This window comes from Anabrus simplex, chromosome 3, assembly GCF_040414725.1.
Source record: "Anabrus simplex isolate iqAnaSimp1 chromosome 3, ASM4041472v1, whole genome shotgun sequence".
NCBI lineage: Eukaryota > Metazoa > Arthropoda > Insecta > Orthoptera > Tettigoniidae > Anabrus > Anabrus simplex.
In genome coordinates this window covers 58,113,502-58,134,222 of record NC_090267.1, presented here as the reverse complement: position 1 = coordinate 58,134,222, position 20,721 = coordinate 58,113,502, and the positions used below count along the sequence as shown (strand labels likewise).

The window sequence follows — 20,721 nt, the reverse complement described above, 5'->3', positions numbered from 1 at the left end:
TACTACCAATGACGCAAAATTTAGAAGTGATTTTAATAAGGTAGAAAGGCACCTATGATTCCAATGAGCTGTACAGGACACTGTACGGTTTCAGTATGTTAACCATGTTTAGAGTGTAACGTCGTATTTATGACATCCCATAAATTTTAGGAACGTTTTCAAAATCAGCACTTATTAGATCGCATTTAATAGCGCCATGAAAAACACACACTAGCCTTTCCTTAAGAATGATTTCTTTTTATACGACAGGTGCTGACGACGTGTTTTTGGAATTAATAGCACAGACGGTTGAGGCACTGGGGTTCTGACCCGAACTTCGCAGGTTCGATCCTGGCTCAGTCCTATGATATTTGAAGGTGCTCAAACACGTCAACCTAGTGTCGGTAGATTTACTGGCACAAAAAAGAACTGCTGTGAAACAAAATACCGGCACCTCGACGTCTCCGAAAACTGTAAAAGTAGTTTGTGGGACGTAAAAACAATAACGTAATTATTATTATTATTATCATTATTATTATTAATATCTTAAATTTTTATTAACTACTAGCATACCGTTTTACACACATTTTCTTTAGCCACTTTTTTAAAGTGCGCTTTCTATGACATTTCGAAAACGTAGTTAGTAGACATGTGGTGATGGAATATAAAAGTGTAAGTATATAACTTCACGTGATATAGTTCATTTAGAGTACATATGGTCCGCGTCTGTGGTATAGTGGTTCGTGTGATTAGTTGCGCTGCCCCCCTCCCCCTACTCGGGTTCGATTTTCGAAATTTGAAAAATGGCTCGGTGACTGGAACGGGGTCCACCCAGCTCGGGAGATAAATTGAATAGAGGGGGTTCGATTCCCACCTCAGCCATCTTCGAAGCGGTTTTAAGTGGTTTCTCACTTCTCCTCCAGGCAAATGCCGAGATAGTACCCAACTTACGACTTCGGCCGCTACATTCCCTCTTCCTTGCCCATCCCTTCCAATGTTCCCATCACCTCCCCACCACCACCACCACCACAACGCCCCTGTTCAGCATAGCAGGTGACGCTGCCTGGGCGAGGTACTGGTCCTCCTTCCCAGTTGTATCCTTCGACCCAAAGTCGTACGCTCCATGACACTGCCCTTGATGCAGTAGAGGTGGGATCCCTCCCAGAGTCCCAGAGAAAAGCCAAACCTGGAGTACATACGGAATAAATAGGTTAATCATATTTCTTTCTTTCTTACATTCTTAATCCGCTTACCCTCCAGGGTTGTTTTTAATCTCGAACTTAGCGAAGGTTCAAACCTATGCCGCCTCAAGGGCAGTGTCATGGAGTTAAGACTTTGGGTCACGGGCAAACAACTCGGAAGAAGGACATATACCTCGCCCAGGCGGCTTCCCCAGCTATGCTAAACAGGGGCTTTGTGGGGGATGGGAGATTGGAAGGGATAGGCAACGAAGAGGGAAGGAAGAGGCAGGAAGTGGCCGTGGCCTAGTGTTAGGTACCATCCCGGCATTTGCCTGGAGGAGAAGTGGGAAACAACGGAGACCACTCCCAGGATGGCTGAGGTGGGAATCGAACCCACCTCTACTCAGTTGACCTCTCGAGGCTGAGTAGACCCCGTTCCAGCCCTCGTACCACTTTTCAAATTTCGTGGTAGAGGTGGGAATCGACACCTGACCTCCGGGGGTGGCAGCTAATCACACTAACTACTACACCACCAAGGCAGAAGAGAAAGGAGAATCACAGATAGAAAAAAAAATACATACCATGTCAGACGTTTGATAAATTCCCAACTTGTTTTAAATCATTTAGGAAAAACCAGTTGGGTGACAGCCCCAAATGCAGAACAGTCGTGATTCATTCATTACATGTAAAAGACTCTTCCGCGAGTAGTCACGGGCACTTGGATGGTACTTTTTCAAAGTCGAGGACAGTCGCTTTCTCTTACGGGTAACCTACAGAACCAATGGGCCAGCTAATCGGTTCGTAAGGCGCCGTGGCTTAGCTGGTTAAAGCGCCTGTCTAGTAAACAGGAGATCGAGGGTTCGAATCCCTCCGGTGCCTGCTTTCTGTTTTATGCAAGCTGACGTTTAGGAAGAAGTGCAGTTACATTGTCTGTAATGGCAAACCGTAAACAGTAAATATTTCATTCCGTACAACGTTTTGTTGGCCGCCTCTGTGGTGTAGTGGTTAGCGTGATTAGCTGCCACCCCCGGAGGTCCGGGTTCGATTCCCGGCTCTGCCACGAAATTTGAAAAGTGGTACGAGGCTGGAACTGGGTCCACTCAGCCTCGGGAGGTCAACTGAGTAGAGTTGGGTTCGATTCCCACCTCAGCCATCCTCGAAGTGGTTTTCCATGGTTTCCCACTTCACCTCCAGGCGAATGCCGGGATGGTACCTTACTTAAGGCCACGGCCGCTTCCTTCCCTCATCCTTGCCTATCCCGTCCCCCTACAAGGCCCCTGTTCACCATAGCAGGTGAGGCCGCCTGGGCGAGGTACTGGTCATACTCCCCAGTTGTATCCTCCGACCAAGAGTCTGAAGCTCCAGGACACTGCCCTTGAGGCGGTAGAGGTGGGATCCCTCGCTGAGTCCGAGGGAAAAGCCGAACCTGGAGGGTAAACAGATGATGATGATGATGATGACAACGTTTTGTTGAAGCAGTCGTGAAGTGAATGTCTGTCCTAAAACCATCCTCTCAATGGTTATTACGAATTATCTTAATTCCGTCACAAGATTGCGAAGTACCGGGCTGAGTGGCTCAGACGGTTGAGGCACTGGCCTTCTGACCCAAACTTGGCACGTTCGAGCCTGTCTCAGTCCGGTAGATATTTGAAGGTGTTCACATACGTCAGCCTCGTGTCAGCAAATTTACTAGCACGTAAATGAACTCCTGCGGGACTAAAATCCGGCACCTTATCTTGCCCGAAATCCGAAAAAAAGCCACATTTGAAAGAAACTCTACGAGAATGTAAATAAAACCTTACTGGTGGACATATTAATACCCAGAAAGAAATGAGAATTTTCAGAAGCCGGTGATATTTACGTAACACAGCATGACGTCTGCTTGCCTTACAACGGCACCGTGGCTTAGTTGGTTAAAGCGCCTGTCTTGTAAACAGGAGATCGAGGGTTCGAATCCCTCCGGTGCCTTAGCTTTTACACATGCTGCTTTTTAGGAGGAATGGGCTACCATTGAAAGCAATAAAAACGCATTCAGAAATGTGTTTTATTGTCCAGAGTTTAAGCACAGCAGGTGACGCCTCTTTGGTGAAGCACTAGATGTTTACCAGACCAAATCTCTCACACACCAGGATAGTGCCCTTGAGGCGGTAGAGGTGCGATCCCTTGCTGAGTGAGTCCGGGGGACAAACCCGACCTGCACGGTGAACTGTATCTGCTAGATATAATCGTTAAGGTACGAGGAAATGTTACAGTATATTGTGAATATTCCGGGTTCTTGCACGATTACTAGAAACGTCATCACCATCATCATCTGTTTACCCTCCAGGTTCGGTTTTTCCCTCGGACTCAGCGAGGGATCCCACCTCTACCGCCTCAAGGGCAGTGCCCTGGAGCTTCAGACTCTTGGTCGAGGGATACAACTGTGGTGAATGACCAGTACCTCGCCCAGGTGGCCGCAACTGCTATGCTGAAGATTGGAAGGGATAGGCAAGGAAGAGGGAAGGAAGCGGCCGTGGCCTTAAGTTAGGTACATCCCGGCATTCGCCTGGAGGAGAAGTGGGAAACCACGGAAAACCACTTCGAGGATGGCTGAGGTGGGAATCGAACCCACCTCTACTCAGTTGACCTCCCGAGGCTGAGTGGACCCCGTTCCAGCTCTCGTACCACGTTTCAAATTTCGTGGCAGAGCAGGGAATCGAACCCGGACCTCCGGGGGTGGCAGCTAATCACGCTAACCACTACACCACAGAGGCGGACTACTAGAAACGTACGACATGGAATTGTTGTAACGTTTCAGACGTCACAGTGTAATTATGTCAATTTTATTATGTGAAATTAATTCAGGAATGGCATATTTGACGTCATGATATTTATTTTCGTACGTAATTTTATTAAAATTCATGTTTGATCATTTGATCACTATCATTTCATTACTTTGTAACTACGACTTGTAAACGAGGGCTGAATATCCTAATATTAATTTAGATTCTTGCGACATTCGTTTAAATTTAACTTGCAGTAGATTTTCCTCTGTCTTGCCACATCGTCGAGGAAGAAGAATCAACAAGTTTAGAACTCAATTCTTGGAAAAGCTGGCACGTGTCCAGGCGATGTAACCGCAGCTACTGTGTTCGGAGCTGAGTAATTCAAACTGGTCACCGCCTATATTTTCAAAGGAGCGTCATGTTGCCATGCATACTGAGTGAAAGGGCTAATAGAAGAACAGTTGATATCATCGTTGGGACCCATCAACTTTAATATCTGGAGTAGGGAGAGACGTGTCACCTGATTGGACCACGTGTTTTGACCATTAATTAAGGCTAGTAAAGCTTACTTAAGGGCGTGTTGGAGCTCTTGGCATCATTCTTCTATCTAGTATTTCGCTTTAGGTCTGATAACTTGTTTTATGGTTGATGTACCATAATGGACTAAGTTTAATAGTTTATCACTTCTTCAGTCTTAACTTCGTCACCACGACGTGGTACTTAGGGATCTCTGAATGATGGGTCTATAGCCACTCTCATCAGGAAGTACGTAAGCTCGACTACTACACCGTTTTGTACCAGTCTAAAACAATAGGTAGCATTAAACTAGCTAGAAATGAAACTACGGTACACATTTTCAGTCAAGTTGGAAGGAATGTTAATTCAGTATCCTCTCCGCATAACCCAAGGGGGTTTTTCAAACAGTGAATCAGGGCTCATCTCCAATATATGGGATAGAGCATAACAGGGAGTGATAGTTTCAAAGCCATCATCCAATTAATGGTTCATGCAATTTGCAAGGCAGGAATGACACTTAGCTGCTGATGAAGATATCTCAAAGACGACCGGTGATGTTCCAGCTACAAGGATGGAAGCTTTCCAAGGACCAGCAGAACAAGATCATATGGTGAGCAAGCGAGTTAAAAATATTGCAAGTTTCCGCGAGGTAGAGTTATTCGATTTTTTGTTAAATTAATTTCCTATTTTAAATTTAGTTCTCGTCAAACCGTCGTCATTTTTATTTAGCATAATAAATGTTAATCTCTTGGTTAATTTTAATCAGTCTGCCTTAATTAGCCTTTTGATTTCTAATTCTCCTGCTTAATGATTAGTGCACTATCACCCCATCCCTGTGATGAGAGTCCGTCCAAGCTATATTATAAATTTTTGTTTTTAAGTCATCAACTTAAAGACTGGCGCCCTTAGCTTGCATAGTTGCGTTTCTCGTTCAATTATTTTTCTCTAAAAGGGGCAAGTCACATTGTGAGTTGTAAGATGGGAACTTACAGAGCTTGTGTTAACCATGTTTAGAATGTGACGTATTTATGACATCCCATCAATTTTAGAAACGTTTTCAAAATAAGCAGTTATTAGTTCGCATTTAATAGCGCCATGAAACACACTAGCTTTTTCTTAAGAATGATTGTTTTTTATACGACAGGTGCTGACGATGTGTTTCTGGTATTACTAGCACAGGCGGTTAAGGCACTGGGGTTCTGACCCGAACTTGGCAGGTTCGATCCTGGCTTAGTCTGGTGATATTTGAAGGTGCTCAAATACGCCAACCTAGTGCCGGTAGATTTACTGGCACGTAAAAGAACTGCTGTGAAACAAAAATTCAGGCATCTCGGCGTCTCCGAAAACTGTAAAATTCGTTTATGGGACGTAAAACCAATAACGTTATTATTATTGTACCGGTTGGTACACCTCTACGCCGCACTTTTGAATTTTCCGCCTTAAAGTACTCCCCTACAGCAGAAACTCTGAACTTTAAAAACTGAATTATCTCAACAGTTTCTCAGAAGATGTCACTGTGTTAATTTCGAACTGCTTTTGTTTACTAATTATCAAGAAGTGTGGACATTCTCTCACAGATGTCTCTACAAAAACTGTGACCATGCAACCTGGTGCGAAGTGGTAGAACTTTATTTGAAGACATTTTGTATTCATAAGTTTGTTCCTTACTAAATTTCGTTCTTTCATTTGTGGGTTGGCAATATAAATCTTATCTTTCCGCCAGTTTTGAAGTTAGCCAATCAGTAATTTCTGTCATTAATTTTCAGCCAATCGTGTCTTACTTCTCCAATTTTGATGTGTAAATTTTAGTCAGCCAATAAATGCCTGTGGGTGTGTCTGAATCATTCATGAAAGGTCTCGAATCTTCCACGAGGGTATAAAACTGCTGATTTTCACGGCTCTTCGCCACTTCAACAACATCTAGCTTAGTGTATTGAAGTATAGCAGGGGACGGGTAGCGCCTCTTCCTTCGAGCAGCAGCTCTTCAACAAAGGTAATGGCCGTTTAACATCTTTATATCTTGCTAGCTCAGCAGTTTAACCCTCGGGGCAAGGTCCGAAACCTTTTCAATGTAACCTACCTGTCTAAAAATGTAACTTAGTGCCGGCTTATGTAAAATTTTCTTATTACTTTAACTGTAAATCTGGGATAGAGAGTGCTTTACCCTCTCGAGCTCCCCTTCATTCTTTATTTGAGGTGACTACGTTTTCATAACCGATGTTCTACGCTTAATGTATTAAAATTTTCACATACGAGTCGCCTCCCTAGTGTGGGAATAGCCCCTGTTTAATCGGACTAGGGCCCCTTAGATTTTAACAAGTGTTCATGTAGGAGTGCAAGTACACGCCTCCATTCTGCTTTGCATTTTGGGCCATTTACTTATCCTATTCTTTTCAACGAAGGCCCAGTAGATTGGGTACAAGATACCACTGTTTCTTTGAAGATGTGCCTTGAGGGCAGTTGATAGTAATGTTGGTTGTTGCCTTTGATAGGCTCAGAAAACTGAGAGCGGGTTTGCTCTTTTATTTCTGGTAAAAGTGCCTCAGAGAGGCTAGACATGTGAAGGTGGGAGCAAGTGCTCCATGTTATTAGGGGGTTTCTGCCCTTTGGTAAATATGTGTTTGGGAGCTGAGAGCTCAGGAAATGTAAAGTGAACGTTTGAAGCCTAAGTTCTGTCATACCACCAAATTTTGTCGTTCGCAGACTTAAATTTTGTTACTGATACCTTTTTCATCATCATCATCATCATCATCTGTTTACCCTCCAGGTTCGGCTTTTCCCTCGGACTCAGCGAAGGATCCCACCTATACCGCCTCAAGGGCAGTGTCCTGGAGCTTCGGACTCTTGGTCGGGGGATACAACTGGGGAGTATGACCAGTACCTCGCCCAGGCGGCTTCACCTGCTATGGTGAACAGGGGCCTTGCTGGGGGATGGGGAGATTGAAAGGGATAGGCAAGGATGAGGGGAGGAAGCGGCCGTGGCCTTAAGTTAGGTACCATCCCGGCATTCGCCTGGAGGAGAAGTGGGAAACCACGGAAAACCACTTCGAGGATGGCTGAGGTGGGAATCGAACCCACCTCTACTCAGTTGACCTCCCGAGGCTGAGTGAACCCCGTTCCAGCCCTCGTACCACTTTTCAAATTTCGTGGCAGAGCCAGGAATCGAACCCGGACCTGCGGGGGTGGCAGCTAATCACGCTAACCACTACATCACAGAGGCGGCCTACTGATACCTTTTTACTTGTCGTTATTGGTTAAAGTTTGAAATTCTATATCAAATCTGTTAAGTTTGGCTGTTTTGAAAATATAACCTTTAATGAAATTTTAATTCATTTCTCCGTTTTGTAGTTAGACCCATTCCAGCCCGCACATTCTTTCACCTCTGCTGTTCCACGGGTAACCCTGTAAAAATTATTATTATTATTATTATTATTATTATTATTATTATTATTATTATTATTATTATTATTATTATTATCTTAAAATTTTATGAACTACTAGCATACTGTTTTACACACATTTTATTTAGTCACTTATTTAAAGTGCGCTTACTTTGACATTTCGAAAACGTAGTTAGTAGACATGTGCTGCTAGAATATAAAAGTTACGGACTTGTAGTCCGCCTCTGTGGTGTAGTGGTTAGCGTGATTAGCTGCCACCCCCAGAGGTACGGGTTCGATTCCCGGCTCTGCCACGAAATTTGAAAAGTGGTACGAGGGCTGGAACGGGGTCCGCTCAGCCTCGGGAGGTCAACTGAGTAGAGGTGGGTTCGATTCCCACCTCAGCCATCCTGGAAGTGGTTTTCCGTGGTTTCCCACTTCTCCTCCAGGCGAATGCCGGGATGGTACCTAACTTAAGGCCACGGCCGCTTCCTTCCCTCTTCCTTGCCTATCCCTTCCAATCTTCCCATCCTTCCACAAGGCCCCTGTTCAGCATAGCAGGTGAGGCCGCCTGGGCGAGGTACTGGTCATACTCCCCAGTTGTATCCCCCGACCAAGAGTCTGAAGCTCCAGGACACTGCCCTAGAGTCGGTAGAGGTGGGATCCCGCGCTAAGTCCGAGGGAAAAACTGAACCTGGAGGGTAAACAGATGATGATGATGATGACGGACTTGTAGTGTAAGTACGTAACTTCATGTGATATAATTAATTTACGGCCACGGCCACTTCATTCCCTCATCCACGCCTATCCCTTCCAATCTTCCAATCTTCCAATCATCCCCCCCCCCAACACAACAAGGCCCATGTTCAGCATAGCAGGTGAGGCCCCCTGGACGAGGTACTCGTCCTCCTCCCAGTTGTATCCATCAACCCAAAGACCCACAGTCCAGGACACTGCCCCTGAGGCGGTAGAGGTGGGATCCCTGGAGTACATACGGATTAATATGTTAATCATCTTTCTTTCTTTCATACATTCTTCATCCGTTTACCCTCCAGGGTTGTTTTATACCTCGAACTCAGCGAAGGTTCCCACCTATACCGCCTCAAGCGCAATGTCATGGAGCGTAAGACCTTGGCTCGCGGGGAAACAATTCGGAAGAAGGACCGATACCTCGCCCAGGCGGCTTCACCAGCTATGCTGAACAGGGGCCTTGTTGGGGATGGGAAATTGGAAAGGATAGGCAAGGAAGAGGGAAGGAAGCGGCCGTGGCCTTAAGTTAGGTACATCCCGGCATTCGCCTGGAGGAGAAGTGGGAAACCACGGAAAACCACTTCAAGGATGGCTGAGGTGGGAATCGAACCCACCTCTACTCAGTTGACCTCCCGAGGCTGAGTGGACCCCGTTCCAGCCCTCGTACCACATTTCAAATTTCGTGGCATAGCCGGTAATCGAACCCGGGCCTCCGGGGGTGGCAGCTAATCACGCTAACCACTACACCACAGAGGCGGACAGAATCAGGGATAGAAAAAAATATACCACGGGAGACGTTTGATAAATTCCCAACTTGTTTGAAATCATTTAGGAAAAACCAGTTGGGTGACAGCCCCAAATGCAGAACAGTCGTGATTCATTCATTCGTTAAATGTTACGGTCTCTTCCTGGAGTAGACACAGACAGTTCGATGGTACTTCTTCAAAGTCCAGGATAATCGCTTTCTCTTACGGGTTCCATACAGAACTATTGGGCCACCTATACGGTTCGTAGGGCGCCGTGTCTTAGTTGGTTAAAGCGCCAGTCTAGTAAACAGGAGATCGAGGGTTCGAATCCCTCTGGTGCCTAGTTTTAGCTTTATGCAAGCTGACGTTTAGGAAGAAGAAGTGCAGTTACGTTTTGTTGAAACAGTCGTGTCCGCCTCTGTGGTGTAGTGGTTGGCGTGATTGGCTGCCACCCCCCGGAGGCCCGGGTTCGATTCCCGGCTCTGCCATGAAATTTGAAAAGTGGTACGAGGGCTGGAACGGGGTCCACTCAGCCTCGGGAGGTCAACTGAGTAGAGGTGGGTTCGATTCCCACCTCAGCCATCCTGGAAGTGGTTTTCCGTGGTTTCCCACTTCTCCTCCAGGCGAATGCCGGGATGGTTCCTAGCTTGGGGCCACGGCCGCTTCCTTCCCTCTTCCTTGCCTATCCCTTCCAATCTTCACATCCCTCCACCAGGCCCCTGTTCAGCATAGCAGGTGAGGCCGCCCGGGCGAGGTACTGGTCATCCTCCCCAGTTGTGTCCCCCGACCAGGAGTCTGAAGCTCCAGGACACTGCCCCTGAGGCGGTGGAGGTGGGATCTCTCGCTGGGTCCGAGGGAAAAACCGAACCTGGAGGGTAAACAGATGATGATGATGATGATGAAACAGTCGTAAAGTGAACGACTGTCCTAAAACCATCCTCTCAATGGTTTTTACGAATTATCTGAATTCCGTCACAAGACTATGAAGTACCGGGCTGAGTGGCTCAGACGGTGGAGGCACTGGCCTTCTGGCCCAATCTTGGCACGTTCGAGCCTGGCTCAGTTATTTGAAGGTGCTCACATACGTCAGCCTCGTGTTAGCAGATTTACTAGCACGTAAAAGAAATCCTGCGGGACTAAATTCCGGCACTTTGGCTGTCCGAAAACCTAAGAAGTAGTTAGTGGGACGAAAAGCCACATTTAAAAGAAACTGTACGAGAATGAAAATAAAACCTTACTAGTGGACATATTAACGCCCAGAAAGAAAGCAGAATTTTCCGAATCCGGTTATATTTACGTAAAACTGCATGACGTCTGCTTGCCTTACAACGGCGCCGTGGCTTAGTTGGTTAAAGCGCCTGTCTTGTAAACAGGAGATCGAGGGTTCGAATCCCTCCGGTGCCTTAGATTTTAAACATACTCCCTAGGATAGAATCGGCTACACTGAAAGCAATGTAAACGCATTCAGAAATCTGTTATTGCCCAGCGTTTAAGCACAGCAGGTGACGCCTCTTGTGTGATGCACTGGTTGTATTCCAGACCAAATCTCTCACACACCAGGATAGTGCCCTTGAGGTCGTAGAGGTGCGGTCCCGGCTGAATCCGGGGGAGAAACCCAACCTGGACGGTAAAATGACTAAATATAAAAATAAAATATCATATTCGTTAGGGTACGAGGAACAAGTAACAGAATGTTGTGAATATTCCGGGTTCTTGCACGATTACCAGAAAAGTACGACATTGAATTGTGAGCTATAAGATGGGAACTTACAGAGCTTGTGTTAACCATGTTTAGAATGTGACTTCGTATTTATGACATCCCATAAATTTTAGAAGCGTTTTCAAAATAGGCAGTTGTTAGATCGCATTTAATAGCTTTTTTTTAAGAATGATTTTTTATACGACAGGTGCTGACGATGTGTTTTTCGTACTACTAGCACAGGCCGTTAAGGCTCTGCGGTTCTGACCCGAAATTCGCAAGTTCGAAACTGGCCTCAGTCCTGTGATATTTGAAGGTGCTCAAATACATCAACCTAGTGCCGGTAGATTTACTGGCACGTAAAAGAACTGCTTTGAGACAAAATTCAGGCACCTTGGCGTCTCCGAAAACTGTGAAGGTCGTTTGTGGGACGTAAAACCAATAACGTTAGAATATTATTATTATTATTATTATTATTATTATTATTATTATTATTATTATTATTATTATTATTATTATTATTATTATTTTTATTATTGTACCGGCCGGTACACCTCCACGCCGCTTATTTAAACTTTGCGCCAGTTGAACCCCCCCCCCCCTACTGGGAGAAGTCTGAACTTTGTCTTATGTATTAATTTTCAATTTACCCTGAAGATGCCACTACTTGGAAATTTTGAAGTTTCTGAACTGTGTTGTTTTCGATGTATTTTTGTTTTGCTTGTAGTAAGAAGTGTGAACATTCTCTTCTAGAGGACACTACTGAAGAACTACAACGGTGAACCCTAGTGCGAAGTGAAAGAACTGTTTTTGTTGAGAAAATTTAATTTCAAATGTTTGTTCTATGCTAAATTTCTTTCAGTCATTGTTTAATTTGGCAATATTAACCCTTTCTTTCCCCTTGTTTTGAATTTAGCCAATCCCGAATTTCTCGAATTAATTTTCAACGAATAACATGTTTCTTCTTCGTATTGTGTAGGGGGTTTCTTGATGAACCAATAAAATCCTTGTGGGAGGGTGTTCTCATTCCAAAAACGCCTCGAACTTTCCGCGAGAGTATATAAACTGCTGATTTTCGGGTCTCGGTGCCACTTCAGTACCATCTTTCAGTGTGTAAAGTACATAGCAAGGGGCGGGAAGCGCCTCTTTCTTCGGGGAGCAGTTCAACACCAAGGTAATGGCCTTTTAATAACTTCTTTTCTTGCTAGCTCAGCAGTTTAACTCTCGGGGCGGGTCCGAAGCGTTTCTACCATGTAACATTCCCTAAAATGTAAAGACTCTTAGCCTCTATTCTCTTTCAAAACTACATATTGGGATAGAGAGTGCTTAACCCTCTCGATCTCCCACTCATATTGCATTGAGGTGAACTTATTTTCACAACCGTTTCTTCCCTTCTAATGTAACGTAAATTGTTTCCTTCTAAAAGTCACCTCTTTAGTATGGGATTAGCCCTTGCATTAACGGCCTAGTGCCAAGTAGGTTTTAAACAGTGTATTAGGAGTGCAGATCGCCTCCTCTCAGTTGTTATTTTAGAGGTCAAGTAATTAACCTTTTTCTCACTTAATAGACCTCAGTAGGTTGGGTATGTTACCCCTGTGTATATGTCCTTAGAGGACAACTTGAAGGTGGAGTTTGGTGTGGCCTTTGATAGGCTTAAGGTTGAGAGCGAGTGGCCCTTTTTTGAAAATTGAGTGTTGTATGCCTCGAGGAGGCTTTTCTGGGTAATTTGGAGCAAGTGCTCCTGAGCATGAATGGGGTTTTCTGCCCCTCTGTTAAAACTTATTTTGGAGTAAGGTTGGGCTGATTGCCCAAGAATTGTGAGTTAGGGGCTCGAAGCCCAAATCTTGTGAATACTGTATTTGTAATTTGTTACCTTGCTACTCTGTACCTGCCATTCGTGTTATTTCTTAATTTTGAAAAAAAAATATATATATATATATATATTGAACCCTTTTGGTCCATATTGAGGGATACCTACCTTTCTTACCTATCAGCAAAGTTCATGAGATCTGTCTCTTGGGTCGTTTCGGGTTCTTCGTCACTTGCTGAGGTAAAGGTAGGGTTCAGTAATTCTAATCTATCTACTGGAATGAAAGGTCTATTTAAAGGATTCCTATTTATTCAGGAAAATTCTGAAGCATGTCAATGGTATCATAGAAGTCAATTGTGTCCACTGGACACCACAATCATTTTTACATAATGGTCAGAACACTGGAGTGAGACTTTAACGTAACTGCCTGATGGACATTCTTACTAGAAACCATTGTCTCAATTATTAATCATTTAAGAAAGGAAAGTCTGGAAATCCTTAATTTCGGCTTCCATGTGAGACCACATGTACCATCATAGTGATTCGTTATGGTCCAGCCCTCGTAACACGAACTCTGGACTCTGGTTATAATTAAGGCCGTCCAATCGGTGTGTGCCACACAGTGGTTCTACGGCATGGACCCTTAATTGAATCGATGTGACCTGCGTCTACGTCATGGACCGACATCTAATCTTCTAAGTTACTTTAAAGTCATTGTGGATGATGACCGCAAGGAAATGATGCTACAATGGCATATGGCCCTAATCTAAGTCACTGAGGTTGATGAGCCCCTGACCATCCAAGTTTCTAAGCTGAAGGCTAAACACAATTAAGTTACATCGGTTGATGACCAAAGTTCCACTTTACTATCCCCAGCACATTCACTGCTCAATCGATCAAAGTTCAATAATTACAACAACAGCAATGCTCACAAACTTTGTGGCAGAAAAATCCATTTCCTTCGGATATGTCCCTTTTATCTTTACTTTATTTTTTAATATTCCCCAGACAACAAATTAAAATTTCCAGAATGCATCTCCAAGTTATTCGCTTGATTAAAGTTATTTCAAAATGTGGTTTCACTGAATTTAATAATTTAATAAATTTAAATGATTTATCGAAATGTTAAAGAACAGTAAATTTTATTTCCGCGGACTCTGGTTTCTTCACAACTTTCTACGCAGCGGTGATGTGAGTTCAATATTGCGTTGTTTATCTGGCTGGAAAAGAATTTGTTACATCATTCATGTCCAGCTATATATCTCGTCTCGTGATATCACACTTTAAAATTCTAATCTAGTCCTAACTGTTATTAACACTTGGATATCCTTATAATCTACGTACAAACCAAACAACTCGTCATATAATTACGATGTCATATCTCGTCATTACCATTATGAATTTTGCACACCCCTCACAGACAAACCGATCAATCACGACCATCACTCTATATTTTGGACAACCCTAAATTTGGTTACTCTGTTCCTTATACTCAAAGTTCATGGTTTCAAATGTTCATTACGTCCTCAATTACAGTATTTCACAATACTTAGATCATTACCGGCTATGAATTTTCAACTAAATCCAGCATTTTAACGTTTCCCCTGGCCGAGAATTACAGTACAATCTCAAGTCCACTCCTTTCCCGCTATCATAGCTGAGGTCCCTCACCCCATGCTCGCTTGGCAGTTACATAAACCACCCGGTTCGTTCTACCTGACTGACTTCTCAAAATGCTCCCTTTAAACTCTGCCGACATAATTAAACAAATACGATATTCTAACCAACAAAATGCACAGATTATGCTTCAAGATGCCCACACTAATTATACGCGTCGGCAATTGATACCGCTATGGATTTCTATGAATTTCTTTCCATTCCCAACATTATAAAATATTCCTCGGGCTATCATATCCCGGCTTCAATGACAGGACTCTAACCTGATTCGCACATCTCATCTCAACTCATATAAAACATTCCTCGGGCTTCCGTGTCCCGGCTTCAATGACAGGTCCAACCTGCTTCACAAAACTAACCTCTGTTTCCCAGCTCCACAATTATCATCGACACAGAACTGGAATAAAATCCTCACTAGAAATCCCGACGTCTAATATCGCACAATGCATTAATCATGAATAACTTCGCATAAATGATATCGTATTTAATACCTTGATTTTTACGAGAAATGACTGAAACATTCTACTAGATCCTTTTTATTGTCAGTCAGACACAGTTTAAAATGGGCATTAAAAAAGAACGTTTCTCTCCGTGACCAAATTCATCACCCATGGCTCTCACCCGACAGCGCGCTTCCACTCGATTGAAAATGAGTGACCATGGATTATTATTATTAACGTCAAATTGCAGACAGAAGAATATTACATCGAATGAACATCTTACTTCGACATCAAAAATACAGGCAGTACACTCACACGGATGACGATCTACATTGGACGTGATATCACTTCAGAACCCTATTCAATAACTTTTAGAACATTATACGACACTCGCAAGACTTCAAAATTTTATCCAAGTGGGAAATAAAACAAATGACTCTTTTAGTCGTACTCTCACATTTACAAAACTTAGTAGGGCGACCACTGCGTCGTATATCCCCATGCAAATACGCTTTTAGAAATCACGAGACGAGATATAAGAGGTAGTAAGATGGAAAGCCACCTACCTCATGTCGTCACGCCAGTATTCGTCTTAGGGCTCACCTGTGACCCTGGCATTTTATTTAGCCATCTTTACATTCATGGCTGTACATCTCATTATGTTTCTTCAGGTTTCCTGGAATAAAGCATAAAAAAAAAGAAATACCCTTCACTTGTTTGCGGAGCGCACACGATGGATTATAATTATTCCCGCACACGAATTACTTAATCACATTAGAATATTTCAGTACTTTGACCGTCCTATCTGGTACAGTTATTTCACTCAAGAAAACTATCTCCTCATGGAGTCAAGACTTAGCCGCAATGGCTAAAATCTGCAGTTGAACTCAGTCTACTTTCGTTGGTTTGATTTCGCAGAGCAGCTCAACAATTTTTCGTCCGCTTTGTATCACAAATGCCGGAGAAGGAAGCTTCGTCATGGCGTCCCTTCATATTTATAGCAGTTACCCCCTCTCTTCGGATCTCTCCCTTTGCCGCCAAGAAAAATTTTATTTTCTGACTTACCTAAACTGTAATTTCAAGAGTTTTGAAAGTGACTACATGCTTGCTACATTTCTGGCGGTAGTGTTCATGGACATTTAAAAATTTTACGGGTTCGATTTGTGAGATGATTGACCTCCTTTGATAGGCACTATATTTTTTTGACTTGGCGTGGTCACGCCGTGTACACGCGCTTTGAAATAGTTCATAAAAATGACTTGAGATTCTTCCGCCGTCGACACGTGTGGTTGACGTCACGTACTCCAGAGCGTGGGACCGAAGGTAATCACCTCCTCGTCACGTGTCAAATCCATGCTATCAAGAATCCAACTTTTAATTTAATTGTTACATTATGCATAATGTTCTTAGGGCACAAAGGTCATGGGTTCAATATATAACCTTGTTAAATTTTAAATTCACTTTAATTTCGTAGCCTGAGACCTGTTCACCCCCCCGCACCTTCTTTCACCTCTACCTACCACAAAAACACGGTAACAATTATTACTATTATTATTATTCTCTTAAATTTTTATTAAGTACTAGCATACTGTTTTACACTCAATTTATTTTGCCACTCTTTTAAAGTGCTTACTTCGACATTTCGATAACGTATTTAGTAGACTTGTGGCGTTAGAATATAAAAGTTACGGACTTGCAGTGTAAGTACATAACTTCAAGTGATATAATTCATTTGGAGTACACATGGTCTGCGTCTGCGGTGTAGTGGTTCGTGTGATTAGTTGCGCTGCCTCCTAACCCCCCCCCCCCCCCAGAACAAGAGTTCATTTTTCGAAATTTGGAAAATGGTACGAGGGCTGGAACGGGGTCCACTCAGCTCGAGAGATAAATTAAATAGAGGGGGTTCGATTCCCACTTCAGCCATCTTCGAAGTGTTTTTTTTTTGTGGTTTCTCCCTTCTCCTACAGGCAAATGCCGAGATAGTACCCAACTCACGGCCACGGCCGCTACATTGCCTCTTGTTTGCTTATCCCTTCCAATCTTCCCTTCACCACCCTCCTCACGTCCGCCGCAAGGCCCCTGTTCAAATAGAAGGTGAGGCCGCTCGGGAGAGGTGCTGGTTCTCCTTCCCAGTTGTATCCATCGGCCCAAAGTCCCACACTCCAGGACACTGCCCTTGAGGCGGTAGAGGTGGGATCCCTCCCCGCGTCCCCGAGAAAAGCCAACCCTAGAGTACATACGGAAAAAATAGGTTAATCATCTTTCTGTCTTTCTTTCTTTCTTACATTCTTCATCCGTTTACACTCCAGGGTTGTTTTTAATCTCGAACTCAGCGATGGTTCCCACCTATATCGCCGCAAGCGCAGTGTCATGCAGCGTAAGACCTTAGGTCGCGGGAAGAAAACTCGGAAGGAGTACCGATACCTCGCCCAGGCGGCTTCACCAGCCATGCTGAACAGGGGCCTTGTGGGGGATGGGAGATTGGAAAGGATAGGCAACGAAGAGGGACGGAAGTGGCCGTGTCCTAGTGTTAGGAACCATCCCGGCATTTTCTTGGAGGAGAAGTGTGAAACCACGGAAAACCACTTCCAGGATGGCTGAGGTGGGAATCGAAGCGACCTCTACTCAGTTGACCTCCCGAGGCTGAGTAGACCCCGTTCCAGCCCTCGTACCACTTTTCAAATTTCGTGGCAGAGGTGGGAATCGACACCTGGCCTCCGGCGGTGGCAGCTAATCACACTAACCACTACACCACCGAGGCGGACGAGAAAGGAGAATCACGGATAGAAAAAAATACATACCACGGGAGACGTTTGATAAATTCCCAACTTGTTTGAAATCATTTAGGAAAAGCCAGTTGAGTGACAGCCCCAAATGCAGAACAGTCGTGATTCAATCATTCGTTAAATGTTACGGTCTCTTCCTGGAGTAGACACAGACAGTTCGATGGTACTTCTTCAAAGTCCGGGATAATCGCTTTCTCTTACGGGTTCCCTACAGAACTATTGGGCCACCTATACGGTTCGTGGGGCGCCGTAGCTTAGTTGGTTAAAGCGCCTGGCTAGTAAACAGGAGATCGAGGGTTCGAAACCCTCTGGTGCCTAGTTTTAGCTTTATGCAAGCTGACGTTTAGGAAGAAGTGCAGTTACGTTTTGTTGAAACAGTCGTAAAGTGAACCACTGTCCTAAAACCATCCTCTCAATGGTTTTTACGAATTATGTGAATTCCGAAACAAGACTATGAAGTACCGGGCTGAGTAGCTCAGACGGTTGAGGCACTGGCCTTCTGGCCCAATCTTGGCACGTTCCAGCCTGGCTCAGTTATTTGAAGGTGCTCACATACGTCAGCCTCGTGTTAGCAGATTTACTAGCACGTAAAAGAAATCCTGCGGGACTAAATTCCGGCACTTTGGCTGTCCGAAAACCGAGGAAGTAGTTAGTGGGACGAAAAGCCACATTTAAAAGAAACTGTACGAGAATGAAAATAAAACCTTACTAGTGGACATATTAACGCCCAGAAAGAAAGCAGAATTTTCCGAATCCGGTTATATTTACGTAAAACTGCATGACGTCTGCTTGCCTTACAACGGCGCCGTGGCTTAGTTGGTTAAAGCGCCTGTCTTGTAAACAGGAGATCGAGGGTTCGAATCCCTCCGGTGCCTTAGAATTTAAACATACTGCCTAGGATAGGATCGGCTACCACTGAAAGCAATGAAAACGCATTCAGAAATCTGTTACTGTCCAGCGTTTAAGCACAGCAGGTGACGCCTCTTGTGTGATGCACTGGTTGTATTCCAGACCAAATCTCTCACACACCAGGATAGTGCCCTTGAGGTCGTAGAGGTGCGATACCGGCTGAATCCGGGGGAGAAACCCAACCTGGACGGTAAAATGACTACATATAAAAATAAAATATCATATTCGTTAGGGTACGAGGAAGAAGTAACAGTATATTGTGAATATTCCGGGTTCTTGCACGATTACCAGAAATGTACGACTTTGAATTGTGAGCTATAAGATGGGAACTTACAGAGCTTGTGTTAACCATGTTTAGAATATGACTTCGTATTTATGACATCACATAAATTTTAGAAACGTTTTCAAAATAAGCAGTTGTTGATCGCATTTAATAGCTTTTTTTTAAGAATGATTTTTTTATACGACAGGTGCTGACGATGTGTTTTTCGTACTACTAGCACAGGCCGTTAAGGCTCTGCGGTTCTGACCCGAAATTCGCAGGTTCGAAACTGGCCTCAGTCCTGTGATATTTGAAGGTGCTCAAATACGTCGTCAACCTAGTGCCGGTAGATTTACTGGCACGTAAAAGAACTGCTTTGAGACAAAATCCAGGCACCTTGGCGTTTCCGAAAGCTGTGAAGGTCGTTTTGTGGGACGTAAAACCAATAACGTTAGTATATTATTATTATTATTATTATTATTATTATTATTATTATTATTATTATTATTATTATTATTCTCTTAAATTTTTATTAAGTACTAGCATACTGTTTTACACTCAATTTATTTTATCACTTTTTTAAAGTGCTTACTTCGACATTTCGATAACGTATTTAGTAGACTTGTGGTGCTAGAATATAAAAGTTACGGACTTGCAGTGTAAGTGCATAACTGCATGCGATATAATTCATTTGGAGTACACATGGTCTGCGTCTGCGGTGTAGTGGTTCGTGTGATTAGCTGCGCTGCCTCCTACCCCCCCCCCCCCCAGAGCAAGAGTTTGTTTTTCGAAATTTGGAAAATGGTACGAGGGCTGGAACGGGGTCCACTCAGCTCGAGAGATAAATTAAATAGAGGGGGTTCGATTCCCACTTCAGCCATCTTCGAAGTGTTTTTTTTTGTTGTTTCTCCCTTCTCCTACAGGCAAATGCCGAAATAGTACCCAACTCACGGCCACGGCCGCTTCATTGCCTCTTGTTTGCTTATTCCTTCCAATCCTCCCTTCACCACCCCCCTCACGTCCGCCACAAGGCCCCTGTTCAAATAGCAGGTGAGGCCGCTCGGGAGAGGTGCTGGTTCTCCTTCCCAGTTGTATCCATCGGCCCAAAGTCCCACACTGCAGGACACTGCCCTTGAGGCGGTAGAGTAGGGATCCCTCAACGAGTCCCAGAGAAAAGCCAACCCTAGAGTACATACGGAAAATATAGGTTAATCATCTTTCTTTCTTTCTTTCTTTCTTTCTTTCCTTTTTTTCTTTCTTTCTTTCTTTCATTCTTACATTCTTCATCCGTTTACACTCCAGGGTTGTTTTTAATCTCGAACTCAGCGAAGGTTCCCACCTATACCGCCTCAAGCGCAGTGTCATGCAGCGTAAGACCTTCGGTCGCGGGAAAAAAACTCTGAAGAAGTACCGATACCTCGCCCAGGTGGCTTCACCAGCTATGCTGAACAGGGGCTTTGTGGGGGATGGGAGATTGGAAAGGATAGGCAACGAAGGGGGACGGAAGTGGCCGTGTCCTAGTGTTAGGTACCATCCCGGCATTTTGTTGGAGGAGAAGTGTGAAACCACGGAAAACCACTTCCAGGATGGCTGAGGTGGGAATCGAAGCGACCTCTACTCAGTTGACCTCCCGAGGCTGAGTAGACCCCGTTCCAGCCCACGTACCACTTTTCAAATTTCGTGGCAGAGGTGGGAATCGACACCTGGCCTCCGGCGGTGGCAGCTAATCACACTAACCACTACACCACCGAGGCGGACGAGAAAGGAGAATCACGGATAGAAAAAAAAACATACCATGTCAGACGTTTGATAAATTCCCAA

At 44.2% G+C, this 20,721-nt stretch overlaps 6 non-coding genes across 6 annotated transcripts; all 6 read left to right on the top strand.

The window, feature by feature from the left end:
- Positions 1–1,965: 1,965 nt before the first annotated feature.
- TRNAT-AGU (transfer RNA threonine (anticodon AGU)) lies at positions 1,966–2,039 on the top strand. Its single transcript has one exon. It is a non-coding gene; the product is annotated as a tRNA-Thr (tRNA).
- A 1,015-nt stretch (positions 2,040–3,054) lies between these two features.
- Positions 3,055–3,128, top strand: TRNAT-UGU (transfer RNA threonine (anticodon UGU)). Its single transcript has one exon. It is a non-coding gene; the product is annotated as a tRNA-Thr (tRNA).
- Positions 3,129–9,585: 6,457 nt separating this feature from the next.
- Positions 9,586–9,659, top strand: TRNAT-AGU (transfer RNA threonine (anticodon AGU)). The gene has a single exon. It is a non-coding gene; the product is annotated as a tRNA-Thr (tRNA).
- A 988-nt stretch (positions 9,660–10,647) lies between these two features.
- TRNAT-UGU (transfer RNA threonine (anticodon AGU)) lies at positions 10,648–10,721 on the top strand. The gene has a single exon. It is a non-coding gene; the product is annotated as a tRNA-Thr (tRNA).
- Positions 10,722–17,972: 7,251 nt separating this feature from the next.
- On the top strand, positions 17,973–18,046 carry TRNAT-AGU (transfer RNA threonine (anticodon AGU)). The gene has a single exon. It is a non-coding gene; the product is annotated as a tRNA-Thr (tRNA).
- Positions 18,047–18,530: 484 nt separating this feature from the next.
- On the top strand, positions 18,531–18,604 carry TRNAT-UGU (transfer RNA threonine (anticodon UGU)). The gene has a single exon. It is a non-coding gene; the product is annotated as a tRNA-Thr (tRNA).
- The last annotated feature ends 2,117 nt before the right edge of the window (positions 18,605–20,721 follow it).